At 36.6% G+C, this 13,831-nt stretch overlaps 1 pseudogene; it reads right to left on the reverse strand.

Annotated features, from left to right (window-relative positions):
* Positions 1-1,012: 1,012 nt before the first annotated feature.
* On the reverse strand, positions 1,013-3,142 carry LOC123638745 (annotated as a pseudogene).
* Between the last annotated feature and the right edge of the window lie 10,689 nt (positions 3,143-13,831).

Raw genomic sequence — 13,831 nt, forward strand, 5'->3', positions numbered from 1 at the left:
GTGGGAAGGGGCTTTTGGCGCCTGCTTCAGGAAAAAAAAAAAAAAAAAAGGCAGAGCAAAATTAGCTGATGAGTGCAGCAAATCACTCAATTGATACAAAAGTATTTTTTATGCCTAAAATATACTGCGGAAGAGCAAACACAAGTTGGCATGAGAAAAAAAACATGGCTGTTTATACTGTGTTTTCTATCTGGAAAGGAAAAGTTTTCATGGCTATTCTCCCTGATATAAGATATAAAAGAAATCTGGAAATAGTAGTGAATACTATAAGGAAAAGTAGTTGGATGATAATTCCAACAGTTTCTAGCAACAGGTAGAAATTTTCTGGGCCTAAACAAATCTCACCTGTTACTATGAGGTACAAATATCCATTTATTCATTCATTTATTTTTGGGGGGGATTATGTCCTTTTATTTAGAAATATCTGATATTGATTCAAATGGATTAACATTATCAAATAATCACACACATCTAACTGTACGATTTCAATACAGTTTGATACAATAAGAAAATAAAAATCATAAAAAGTATGTTTCACTTTTCAAATGTTTAAAACTACTCATTTATTGACTACTACAAAATTTTCATTCTTTGGGATGGGAAATTTCTAGGATTACCAGAGGTACCACGAAGTGTATTTTTAAAAAGCAAAAGCTAAGCAGTTGGAAACTACAAAATGAAAAATCAAAGTTATTTTCATATTTATAGTATGTGAAAATAAGTCTCATATCCAATAATCCAATCCTTAATATATTAAAGATGATGTTTTTGAAATAAACTTATCACTGACCTTCCTGTTGGAAGTACACTATAGAATACACAATGTTTTTAAAATGGTATCCCAAAGTATAGGACACCTTATTAACACTAAAAAAATATGCCTTTTGGGGTTATAATAATGATTTAAAAACAATTATCAATGAGGTGTATTTGTTGCTGATCACTCTTCTGGTAATATGCTCGGCCTGTTGGAGGATTCCTTTCCATCTTCTTCGCTGGTTCTTTTGCACCTTCACACAAAATGCTTCTCCCCAGTGTGGGTGTGTATGTGTGCACGCAAATTGAAGTCCGGGGAAAAGCGCTTTCTGCACCCTTCAAAAGTGCACTGAAATGGCTTCTTTCCAGTAAGAACCAGAAAATGTTCCTTTAGCTTGGAGCTCTTAGCAAACGTCTTCCGCATTTCGCACACACATGGTCTCGGGGTGCATGAACGAGGAGGTGCTTTTTCAGAGCACCTCAGTTCCTCGGCATTCGCGGACATCCACTCTGAGGACAAGCGATGGTCTGTGGAGAATCATATTCTTTATTTTAGGGAGGCTTCTTTCCAGCAAATTCTGCGAGCTGTTTAGGATCTGATAAGTGAACGCCAAGTATTCCTTCAGCTGGAAGCTTCTTGCCTGTCATGTACTCAATACCCAAGTGAATCCTCTCCAGCACTCTCTTGGGGAAGCTCTTGTTTTGCCCCTTGTTTCATGCACTCTGAGGAACACTGCAGAAAGGAGCTTGCTTCAAAAACCTGTTGAAAAAGCTCTTGTTCTGATCCTTCCTTTAGGTATTCAAAGGACTTAAAAAGTGAGTCCTCTTCCAGGATGGGTTCAGAAAACTCACCTCTCACGCATTCCGTGTAACAGTCAGGGAAGGCATCCTCTTCAAGAGCTGGCGGGCTAGTCTCAGAGCACACATCGTCGTCATACGAGGCCCATGCTGTGCTGAGAGGTTCCATCTCTGCCTGCGGGGCTTGGCTGGGCTTTGCCTGACTTGGTTTAGCCCTACTGAGGACAGTGATGAGATAATGAGACTGAGACTGTGATTTATTCACCCATTTGTTAAAAAATAATATTGAGCACCTACCAACAGCCAAGCATTTTTTTTTTTTTATTCCTAGGGGTAGTCACAATCAAGACAGAAGAAGTCTTTAATCTTGTGACATTTACATGTTTATGGGATCAAAAGATATCATAATAAAGTAATTAAATCAATAAACAAAAATAATAGATCATGATAGATGATGTTATAAAGACAATAAATGCAGTGATGAGAGAATAACATATGCTAGTCAAACAAGTCCTCTCTAATTAGATGATATCTGAGCTGAGATGTGAATGAAGGATGAGAACAGGTCCACTTTGGGAGGCACAAGTGAAGAAGAGCAGCCAGACACAGACATCTCAGTTTGAGGAAGGGCTGGAATATTCCGGGAGGAGAAAGAGACTCATTCATGCTAGCTGGAGAGTGCTTAGCAAGTGGGAGAGAGGCAGGCAACGGGGGATGGAGAGTTGTGCGAGAGCAAAATCATGCAGGGCTGTCTAGGGCAAGGTAAAGAGTTTAGATTTTCTTCTGCAACCAGGGGGAAGTGAATAAAAGTTGTTAGGGGAGTAGCTAGCAACCCTGATTGCAAATTTTATAGAGATTTTTTCTGGATGTTTGATGGAGAAGAATTGGAGTGCTGAGGGCAAGCATGACAGCAGGAAGATACACTCAATGGCAACGATCACATGGCTCAAAAATAGAGAAAAACGTCTCTCTGTCTTGGCTATGAGGGAAAAATGAAATAAAGCAGGACAGATACCTCAGCCTATGAAGGTGGAAAATGAAACAGTTGACAAAAAGATTATGGCACGATCATGTTATCTAACAGAAACAAAATAAAGAATGAATGAACAAATGAATGAGTGAATTAAATCAAAACAACACAAACTGAGGCATTTGTACAAGGCCTACAAGAATTCATGGGTAGCCCAGAGCGTACCTATCTTTGAACAGGATCCTTTGATTTGAAATATAATTTGTAACATGAACCTTCCTCTATTTCCCATACCATTAGGCAAATATTTTCATGTTATATATGCATGCTGCTTTGAAAGTCATACTGCTTTTCTATTATCTGACATCAAAAATTTGTATGCCTCAGATTAATTTTTTTGCCTGAACTCCAAAGGAAACCCTTCTAATGATATTCTGATAGATGTCAAGGAACACACTGTTTTAATTCATTCCATTTGTGACAATTTGTGCTCACTTCTCTTCTCCATGAAGATGCAACTTCTGCTTGTGGCCATCCGATTCTTAACACCAAGCTATCCACTGTCATGATTTGACCTTGATCCCTGATTTTTGACCTTGGTCTTTTGACCTCTCTCATTTCTCGTTCTGAGGGTGTACTCTCTTTGGCTTCTGACCTAAGTGTTTCTCATTAGCAGGCACTAATGAGCATTCTGGTTAAAGTAAAAAGAAGACCTTGTCACGCCTCTGTCTCTCTTGGAATTTATGCAGTGCCAGGCCTGACTTCCGACCCAAAGAAAAGTGAGATCAAAATATGTTTACAGACTTATCATCACAAAAATAAAAAGTTCTGCCTTGGATACATCTTATTGACTGAGCAAGGGCCCATAGCATTTGGGTCAAATTTCTATCATTTTCACTGTATCCTACACAGAGTCACTGAAACAATAGGAGTACCCAACAACACATTTACAATATACATTGTATTTCAGACACTGCTGCATGTTTTCCAGGTTTTTTGATTCATTCTTTATAACTAACTCATTGGATGGGTTCTATTTTTATTCCCATTTTACAAGTTGGGAAACTGTAATTTGAAGATGTTAAATAGCTTGCTGAGATTATACAGTTAGAAAACCAATAAAGTTAGGATTTATCTCAGGCCTGTATTGTTTCAAAACCCTCACCCTTAGCTACTAGCTGAAGTGTCTTCCAAGAAAGTGAAACACTTACTCTTCCATGCTATATTCTATGCTTTATTCTAGTGTTTAAAAGAGATTAAATTCATGTCATGATAAGAAAATAGAATGTTTTAAGTGAAAAAGCTTCATGTATGAGTTGAAATTTAATTATTATACCAGCTTATCTAGATAAAAAGATTTAAAATATTAAAAACAACATTAATTTTCTCTACAGATTATTTCAGGATTGACATAATATCAAACAGCAGGCCAGCCATGCAAATTCTAAGTTACCAATTCTTTCAGACTTGTCTAAAACCCAAGTTATACCTTAATACGTTCAAGTGAATTTTAGTGTCAGAGATAAATTTTCTCATTCCTGAGTGAATTATCTTTTTTTCTGTCTCTAAACAGGAGGGAAAAATGTGTATTTCCAAACAAGATGTTGTAAAATTTGCAGAATATAGAAAATTCTGCTTCAAGGCTAGAAAACTCAGTTTCTTTAATAATTCAAACCTCTGTCTTCCTAGGTGGGCCTTGCAATTGCAATGAAAAGTTAGGGGTGTGAGACTGCCTTCCCCAGGAAGCAAACTCTTCTTAGCATACTGATCAGAACATTTTCCTCTTTGTCTTCAATAGATCAATAATACTGAGGCTGCCAAAGTATCTGCCCAACAGAGGACTCCATTTCAGAATTCACTAGTGAAATGTCTTCAAACACAACAGCCGATATTATCTGCAACTCACCAATTTCTTGGCTCTTCTCACCATAGCTTACATGTATCTAATATCAAGAGTTCTTATTCTAAGTCTTTTACATTATGGCAATTTCCTTTGGGATTATATTGCTGAAAGTAAATGCTCTTTGGGAACTATTTAATTTTTCCTCAGCTTGTTCTTTTTTTCCAGCCCATCCATCCACAGTTGCCCCCCCAAATCCCACAGACTTGTCGTTTTAGAGTTGAAATATCTGCTTTACCATAAAGTTTATTCTCTGCAGGCATGAACAAGCAAAACCAAAATAAAAGAAATGAACTGGAACACCAAAAAGAAACACACACACACACACACACACACACACACACATGCACAAAGCTACAAATCTGTAGAAAGCATGCATACACATATGCAATCTATTTTGCATTGAAAACAAAAAGAGAAAGAACAAAAAAGAGCATCAAAACCCCACAAAATGTATAGAAATGTCACATGTTATAGGTTCAAAAGTTAGACATTTCCAAGTGTTTATTAAAAAGTGATGTAAACGATAATAAAATATAATAAATTTCTTTAAGTTGTAGGATTATTTAGAGTTTTCAGAGTGCTGTTACATATGTTATCTCACTGCCTTTTTGAAACTTTAACAAATCTGATGCAATGTATAATTTGCCTCAGTACTATGTCATGTTTCTGTTTTATGGAAGAAAACTGTAAATAAGGTTAGATGCGCAAAAAAGCAAAACAAACTGCTTACTAAATAGAGAAAAGACATCCGTGAAGATGGCAAAGACAGTTGAGTTTCAAAAAAGCACATAATTAACTATGGCTTGGAACTTTTCCAAAATCTCATTCACCAACTGGCTAACACTTAGTCTGAAACACGCTGGGTGACAGGAAGAACTCTCGGGGTGAGACCCACCAGCTCTGAGACAGTCAGCCTCATGAGAACACATCAGGGCTCCCTTTAATATGAACATTCTCCCTCCAATGTAATATATATAAATCAAAGACTCAATATCCTTCACAGTAGCAACAAAGAAAATAAAATAGCTAGGAGGTAACTAAGGAGGTAAAAGACCTCTACAGGGAGAACTATGAAATACTGAGAAAGGAAATAGCAGAGGATGTAAACAGGTGGAAAACCATACCATGCTCATGGGTCAGCAGAATCAACATTGTTAAAATGTCTATACTACCCAAAATGATCTACAGATTCAGTGCAATCTTTATTAAAATACCAACATCATTTTTCACAGATCTAGAAAAAATAATTCTACATTTAGTATGGAACCAGAGAAGACCCCATATAGCAAAAGAAATCTTAAGAAAAAAGAACAAATTGGGAGGCATCAATTTACCCGACTTCAAGCTATACTACAAGGCTATAGTAACTAACACAGCATGGCACTGGCACAAGAACAGAGACATATGCCCATAACACAGAACTGAGAACCCAGATATAAAACCATCTTCATATAGCCATCTAATCTTTGACAAAGCAGACAAAAACATACACTGGGGAAAAGAATCCTTATTGAATAAATGGTGCTGGGAAAATTGGATAGCCACATATAGAAGACTGAAACAGGATCTGCACCTTTCACCTCTCACAAAAATCAACTCACGGTGGATAATAGACTTAAACCTAAGGCATGAAACTATAAGAATTCTAGAAGAAAATGTTGGAAAAACTCTTATGGACATTGGCCTAGGGAAAGAATTTATAAAGAAGATCCCAAAAGCAATCACAGCAACAACAAAAATAAATAAATGGGACCTGATCAAATTCAAAAGCTTCTGCACAGCCAAGGAAACTATCATGAGAGCAAACAGACAACCTACAGAATGGGAGAAAATATTCACGTGCTACACATCCAATAAAGGGCTGATAACTAGAATATATATAGAACTCAGGAAAATTAGCAAGAAAAAATCAAACAACCCCATTAAAAAGTGGGCAAAGGACATGAGCAGAAACTTTTCAAATGAAGACAGACTAATGAATGGCCAACAAACACATGAAGAAATGTTCAACATCTCTCATCATCAGGGAAATGCAAATCAAGACCACAATGAGATATCACTTAACTCCAGTGAGAATGGCTTTTGTCAAAAAGTCCCAAAACAACACATGTTGTCGTGGATGCGGAGAGATAGGAACACTCTTACACTGCTGGTGGGACTGCAAACTAGTTCAACCTTTGTGAAAGTAATATAGAGATAACTCAAAGAGCTACCAGTAGAACTACCATTTGATCCAGCAATCCCATTACTGGGCATCTATCCAAAGGAACAAAAGACATTCCATAAAAAAGACATCTGTACTAGAATGTTTATAGCAGTACAATTCACAATTCCAAAAATGTGGAAACAATCCAAGTGCCCATCAATACATGAGTGGATTAATAAAATCTGGTATATGTATACCATGGGGTTCTACTCAGCCACACAAAAAACTGTTGATCTAGCACCTCTTGTATTATCCTGGATGGAGCTAAGTGAAGTATCACAAGAATGGAAAAACAAGCACCACATGTACTCACCATCAAACTGATATTAACTGACCAACACTTAAGTGCACATATAGTAGTAACATTCATCATGTGTTGGGCAGGTGGGAGGGGGAGGAGGGGATAGGTATATACGCACTTAAAGGGTGCAGGGCACACTATCTAGGGGATGGATATGCTTGAAGCTCTGACTCAGGTGGGGCAAAGACAATATATGTAACCTAAACATTTGTACCCCCATAATATGCTGAAATAAAAAAAAAAAAGAACAAAAGAAAAGGGTACCTCATCATGTGCTCATTTAACAGAATAGCCAAGTCAGGATGGTTGCTTAGATTGAAAATCAAAGAAAAACATCACACTAGTAAAAAATGCAACCACATAACATTGAAACTTGATGAAGTGGTAGATGTTGGATTTTATATCTAGGTCTCTTTATGGATATTGATCTAATTTTTTTAAGTCTTCTGTTATCACTAGTTCATTCAGTCATTTAAACAACTTTCCTTAAACACCTATCTGTAAGGCACCGGGGTTTAAAAAATGAATAAGACAATAAGACACTGTCTTCCTCAGCAAGCAGCTCCTGGCTTGGAGATGAAATCAATGAGTAAGTAGAATTACGAAAAGTGGTAAGTTGAGAGTATAGTGAGGAGCCTGGATATCTAACTTAGCCCTGGGAGGAGAGAAGAGCAGCTGTTTGTTTTTTGATAAATACATGTATTATTTTTTTTCATGTTTGTGAGTAGCAAGAAAGGTTAGAATCCTGACTAAGAACAAGAAAAATACCAAATGAGGCTACTGTTGATTTGCATATTCACTGAGGAGCAAGAATTCACAGATGCTTTGATTGGGTGAACACAGTAGCGACTCTTTATGTTTGGGACACATGTGCTGTCATTCCTGGGGATTACTTACAGAAGAGCTTCAACAGGGGGCTGCTCTCAAAACACCACACAGAGCCGTCTGGATGTCTTCGTTGAATCTGGAAGACAGGAAAAGCATCGGCTAAAGCTATCAGCTTATGACACAAAGGTAGCGCTGAGAATAAGTGATAGCAAATATCCACACCACAAAGATCTGCCCACCGAACACAGAGAATGCCAAGGACAGAGGTGGATTAGTGGGTTTATCTCAGAAGTGACAGGTTTCTGCATTTCAGAAGCATCATGCTGGAGTGGGTGATGGAAGAGCTTTATATGAATAAAACCAAGATCCCCATTCACTGGGAAACCTTGGGTTTCTTTTTTGATCTAAACCCAGTTTGGAAATCCTAGATTAACCCGAGAGAGCCAGGTTTTCTTCAGTCTCCATCGCTGCTTCCATGAGGATTTGAGTAAATTCTGAAATGCAACGCCTGCCACTATAACCATTAACAAACATGATATAAAAGTCAAGATAAAATGCTTTACAAAGCAAAAACACACACACACACACACACACACACACACACAAAAATCACTTTGGCTTTTAATAGTTTTGCTTTCCTGCCAAAGGTCACACAGCTATTTGTATGTCTTTCTGTTGAGTAGCTGTATTCATTTCATTTCATTTCATCATTTAGAGAGAGATAATCAGAAAGTCATTATTTGCCTTAGGTTTGGTCTTAATTCAATTCATTGAAAAGGAATGCACTCCGCAAGCATTGTGAAAGCTGCAGAAAAAGACACCGGATACTGTGTCATCTCATGAGTCTGCCTTGAGAGTCTTAGAGAATTTACAACATACCACAAAAATACACTTGTGAATTTCTTTTAATGTTGGTAGCACTAGTTAAAACCACCAGCACCACAAAATTACACTTAGGCCTTTTCCAAGCATAGGCATGAGAATAAAGGTAACAAGACAATATTTAGGAATATGCACAAATATAGAGAAACCTGATGATTTTATCAAGTTCCTGAATTGCTTTGGGACTTTTTTGCTGAGTTCCAACAGGCAATCAGATGAAAACTGTCAATTGTGATAATTGGAAACTACCTACTTAACAAAATCTGATGTTGGAACTCTAAAATGTTTCTCACTCTACCTGCATTAGCGTTTCTGGAACTACAATCACAAGATAAACACATTGGAAATGGAAAGGCAGATGAGTTTCGGCCTCTATTTTCAAGGTGACTGTACTAACTGCTAATTTTTAATGAATATCAGCTCCACGGAGCTTTGTTTCTTGGGCCTGGCTTTCCAAGAAGAAACCTAAAACCCTCTGCAGAAGTCTGTTTTGATGGGCATGATAGTTCGCTTTGCCTCTGAAAAGAAAATAACAATAATTAAGCACTTAAAGCATCTACAAATGAGACTATTTTTTCTCCTTCTTAAAAAAATATCATCAGGCTCTTTGTAAACAGGACTTAATTAATATAACTAGTTTCATCATAATTATCAACCTCTTAGGACAAATTTTTGTACTCTTGATGAACAATGTGCACAGAATTCCCTAAGTCGTAACTATGGAGAAAATTACTGGTCACCAGTGTTTACCAAATGGCACTGTGAAGAAGTCTTAAACCCATTTAAATGACAGGTTTCATTTACCAGAAGATATTAAAATCCTGTCAATGTGATTTCCATCAAGAAGGTTTTCACTGAAATAATAAAAAATGAATGAAGGAAATCAAATGTAGTCATCTAGTTAAATATTCATTTTCCAATCTTTAGGGAGCTGTTTATGATACTTTGAACACCTGGCCTTTACTAGAGCATTGTCTGATTTTAAACTTGTTATCGTGCCATAGCAAATTCCAAGAGGGCTACCAGTTTAGCCCATTATTAGGAAAAAGCCAAAATAACAAAGTGTCCTCCTTCTGACTCTAGCAGTAATGGAACAAACCTTTGAGTCTAAGAAAAAATACCTGGATGGTCCTTTCAATGCCTGGGCTGAACATGGGGCCCAGGAGGAAAGCGAAGCTTCCTTGGTGAAAAATTTAAGGAGACACACTCAGGCGCTGACCCTGCACTTTCCTGAAGCTGAGGGAAAGGGCCTCCTTCAATTTTACAGCCCGGGCACCTCATTTACTTCACTATGGTCCTACCCCTGAGTCCTCTGGTGCTTGTGGTAATGGCATTTAATTTCAAAGTTTTATTGATAAACATTTAAAACAAAATAAAAAATGTTTTTCCTCTGTTTGCTAGAATTCTAGGACTGTATGTTCTCCGCAATCACAACTTAAATGAGAATATGAATTCTGACAAATATAATTATATCCATATTTATAATTTAATGCATTATGCTATCAAAGCGTATATATAAATAGATATAATCCTATAACATAATGCTTTAAATTATATATATAATTTAATGACCTATGTTATCAGAATAACACATACATGCACACACACACATAGATACTTAAAGAGCATAATGGTAACAGGGCATTAAATTAGACATATAAAGCACCTAGCAAGGCATCGACTTGTGGAAGCTCAAGGAAGAGTGGCCATTATTATGGTAAATTATAAACCTATTTACCGAATGCTATTTTATTAATAATATAAATAAAAGTGTAAAAAATGTCTTATTTGGATTATCTTAATTTATTTATCCTTTTCACCATCCTGTCAGTGTGAACAGAATAAGAAAAAGAAGAGTTAATAACCATCATCACCAATCTCCCCCAAAAGGCATGACTAGATTTTGGACTTTGGAAGTCCCAGTGAATTCACTAATACGTTTAAAAACAGAACTTCATTGGAGTGTTAGGCATAAAGGGTGAGGAGGGGGAAATCACTGGAGGCCGTGGATTTTCCTAGCAGTACAGATGAAGTGCTGAGAAGCTCAGTGTGGCAGAAGGTGCTGTCACACTGACATAGCCTAGACACCCACTCCTCCCCATGGCCAATCTGTGTTTCAGGGGCAGAGCTGGGAAACAGACTCAGAAGTTAAAGTGGACACTTGGGTATGCTCGAGCCAGACAGCCCCCTGTGTTGGAACCAACACATTTCTTAGGAGTCTGTGAGTTGACAAATAGAAGCAAAGTCCCCCAAATGCTGTTCATGGTTGTACAACACAGATATCTTAGCCTGCAGGTAATACCTCTTTATTATAAGAGCTTCCGATTTTGGCCGTAAGTAGACAGTTAAATACTGCTTAGAAATGCCTTCCCTTCATTTCCCTCCTCCATTTAACTTGGCTAAACAAAAGATAATTCGTCTACTCAAAAGAAATGCTTGTAGTCACAAGGTCTGTTTTCTACACATAGAGGCCAGGAACACTGAGAAATTTTTCTAAAACACAAATGGGACATAGTTTGAAATAGGAAACATTATTGCTGAGCAATTTCAACTTGCCCTCTCCTTCCAGATAAGTTTAAAATATTTTATAAATTATATTTATATAATTTGTTAAATGTATAAAACTGACCTTATTCTCACTCAAGATATTATCATTAGCATTATTAGTGCTATATTCTATTAAATGTAAGATGTGCATACTATATTACTATACTAATACTGTATTACTGTGAACTAAAATAAAATCTTAAGGCTCACCCCCCCACCTGCTGACTCAATGGGCCCCCTCTTGGCCAAAGGAATATCCTAAAACTAAATTGCCTGCCAGGAGTGGGGAGGTCAGACATGCCTCATCATGCCCCCTACCCTTCTTGGAAACATCCTTTGTAATCCATTAACAGGCCTAAGGGTATGCAAGACAAACCTCAGTTTACACAATAGGTCCTCAATTTACACAACAGATATATGTCAGGTGGCTTGTCTCTGATAAACAGCTTCTTATCTCAAAACATTCCAAACCTTTAGACAAAGCTTCACGTCTTTAACCAATTACAAGTCAAGGAATCTTTAAACCCACCTATAACCTATAAGTGACCCCCCCCCTTAGAGATGGCCCACCTCTTCAGGCCAAACCAATGTATGTCTCTCACGTATTGATTTATGACTTCACCTGTAACCCCTGTTTCCCTGAAATGTATAAAACCAAACTGTAACCCAGCCACAGCAAGTACACTTGCTCAAGGCCTCTTGGGCGTGGCTCCGAGTCATGATCCTCAAATCTGGCTCAGACTAAATCTCCTTAAAATTATTTTACAGCGTTTGGCTTTTTTTCCATTAATATTACTAACGAGGGAAAAATGGTGTCAGTTTAACTATCATATCCACCCATCAATTGTAAGGTATACTTCTAATTTCAGAAATGTTGAAGTACATACTTTATAATCAATAAGATGCAGTACATTTTTTTTTAGTGAAAAATACAATTGAGTATAGTTATTGTTATTGAAAATTATACTTTTATAATACTACATTATATGACTATAATACAACATTTTAACTGCCTAGTTATAAGATTATTTTAATTCCAATTTTCAGTTTCATGTTTGTCATAGCTATGAAAAAAAATACAGATAATCTATTTTACGTATTTATGTATATTTCCAAACAAAAGAAACATTGGATCATTTTTCAATAATAAAAAAATTTTAATCCAACTCACCAATTATGTGAAAGGTTTTGCTGATGTACTTGCAAATTCTCAGGAGGGGGTGCATTTAAAAATTTTTTACAAATAACTTAAAAACATACTGAAGCTTCATAGTCTGAAGAATTTTTTTTATTTCAACAGATTTAGCGGGTACAGTGTTTTTTGTTACTTGGATGAATTGTATAATGCTGAAGTCAGGGCTTTTAGTGTACCCGTCACCAGAATAGTGTATATTGTACCTGATAGGTAATGCAGGTTTGGTGATTCTGCATCTAACTGTGTGTGTGTGTGTGTGTATGTGTGTGTGTGTGTATGTGTGTGTGTGTGTGCGTGTGTGCGTGTGTGCATGCACTAGATTTATCCGTGGGCTGCCAGTTCATTTTTTATAGCTGGAAATAAGAGAGAACGTATAGGAAAAAGAAAGAAAAATAACAAAGAACACAAAACAGAAGAAGAGGAGGAGGAAGAGAAGGAAAGAAGGAGGAAGAGCAGAAGAAAGAGGGCAAGGAGGAAGAGAAGAAGGAACAGGTGGAGGAAGAAGAGGAGGGAAAGGAGAGAGAGGGTGAGAGGAAAGGAAGGAGGAGGGAGAAGGGAGGAAAAGGAGGAGGAAGGAGAAGGAAAGATAAAGAGAAACGGGAAAGAAATACATTCTCAGGAGAGTGCAAAATCAATTATCATAGCATCTTGAAATAAATATCATATGTAAAAGTTTTTTTTTCTATTTTAATTAAGAATTTAACCTTATAAAGCTAAAATTAATGGAAAATTTCAAAAGATGTTGGATGAGTCTCTCTTATTTATCACAGGCAGCCTTTTATTAAAAGATGATCCAGGATACATATCACGCAAAACCTTTTCTAAGACCACTACTTAAGCAGCAATTAATTTAATTTTGCAATATTAAACATATATTAGGCAGAATGTGTGACAAAAATTCCTTCCTTCCTTTCCTTGCTTCCTTCCTCTGTTCCCTCCCTTCCTTCCTTCCCTTGTTCTTTTTTCCTTCCTTTTACTTGCCTTCCTGTCTTCTCTCTCTAGTGAAAAGAAAAGGTTGATCCTTAAAAGCAAATGTTACATACAATGAATCTCCCCATACAATTTCTTTAGCTAGTCTTTGAAAATTAGTATATTGAGAGTAAAATTATGTAAAAAGATAATAAACTACTATAGTCATGCATACTATTATTATAGACCACACATACAATCAGGTTTCAAAATATGTACTCTTTTTTGCTGCTAATATCCTAAACTGCTTTTTTATAAAAGGCACTCTTGACAATATAAATAATTTATTCATATTTTAATGTTGTTGTCTTTGCAATACATTTATCATAGCAAATTTGCAGTTTTGTTTTTTTTCATTTTGGTGTTATTTATTTATTTATTTGGCCAATGTAGTGGAACATTGCCAGTGAGAACTGTTTGTAAAAATATGACCTTCTTCATTTTTTTTTTCCCAATGAGACAATGTAAAGAGAGGA

Source organism: Lemur catta, chromosome 5, assembly GCF_020740605.2.
Source record: "Lemur catta isolate mLemCat1 chromosome 5, mLemCat1.pri, whole genome shotgun sequence".
Taxonomy (NCBI): Eukaryota; Metazoa; Chordata; class Mammalia; order Primates; family Lemuridae; genus Lemur; species Lemur catta.